At 36.9% G+C, this 1,210-nt stretch overlaps 1 pseudogene; it reads right to left on the reverse strand.

Annotated features, from left to right (window-relative positions):
* Window positions 1–559: 559 nt before the first annotated feature.
* LOC109436653 (large ribosomal subunit protein eL43) lies at window positions 560–876 on the reverse strand (annotated as a pseudogene).
* Between the last annotated feature and the right edge of the window lie 334 nt (window positions 877–1,210).

A 1,210-nucleotide genomic window follows, 5' to 3' on the forward strand; every position in this document is an offset into this window, starting at 1 on the left:
TCACAATTTCACATGTCCAAAGGTGATAAAAATTGGAGAATAACTAGGATAAAAATTTGGTAAGAGTATAATTGAGAGATGAGGCACTGGACTGTGAAACCCAATACGGGCTGCAAGCCAGGGCCTGTAGTGCCTTGTTGTCATAGCAGCGGAACCTGACTGTGAAGGGTTCCCCTGGTTATCATGCTAGGTGAGCTGAACGCTCCAGGGACGAGGACCCACGTCCCCGTCTTCCTGTCCTGAAGTTTTGGCCCAAACCCCTGAATCCACACCCTCCTCTCGAATCTCTGAAAATCATAAATTTGTAACTCCAGTTGCTCTGGAGGCTTTAGCGTGATTCTTCTCATGTGGATGTACACTTTGCCCCTTATACTGGTAATTTGTGTAAGATGTGTTTATAAGACGATACTTTTTATGGCTACAGAAAAATTGGAAGGATTTTAATTACCAAGTCTTTTTTGAAAAGATAAAATCAAGGCAATGCAAACTAGATCGTCTAATTAATAAAATGAACGAACCAAAGTAATTTTGTTACATAAATGAACCCATTTATTATAGGTTAGCAATGTTTCAAATTGTGGAGCTTCTGTGGGTCTTTCAATTCCTTTAGTCTTCTGATGGCAGTCTTTACTGTGATGGCAGAAGTAGCGTTGCAGGGCCAGACACCACCAGTTACTGTTCTCATGTGGGAACCACAATTTGACTGTTCATCTTGGTTTTGACACAGAAGGAGCAAGTGTATTTGGTGTGAGGGCTGATTTCAATTTTCTTCACCATTTTTCTGAGGGAGGTGCCATAATCGGTCCTGTATTTCCCAACAATTCCGACCTCCTTGGTGCATTTAGCCAAGTCAGAACCAAGATGGTAAGTTTTCATAACAATACTGTTTAGTATGAACTTGAATACATATTTGAATATATACATATTGAATATGTATACTATTTAAGGTGTGTGAAACAATTAAAAGTATCTGCTTAATTTGACTTGAAATATGGTGGAAGAGTAACTGAATCAAATGAACTAAATTTATTTGACTAAAATAATTTGACTCTGCTAAAATGCAGAAGAACATTTGATTTATTAAATATATACATTTTGATTTAGTACTTTTTAGGAATTGTTTAAATGCTTATGAAGGCATTTGAAGGGTTGGGAAATCATGTACATTAAATTTGTGATTGTAGTTTAAAAAGTTTAAGAGCATTTAAAC

The sequence above is a fragment of the Rhinolophus sinicus genome, linkage group LG06, assembly GCF_036562045.2.
Source record: "Rhinolophus sinicus isolate RSC01 linkage group LG06, ASM3656204v1, whole genome shotgun sequence".
Lineage (NCBI taxonomy): Eukaryota > Metazoa > Chordata > Mammalia > Chiroptera > Rhinolophidae > Rhinolophus > Rhinolophus sinicus.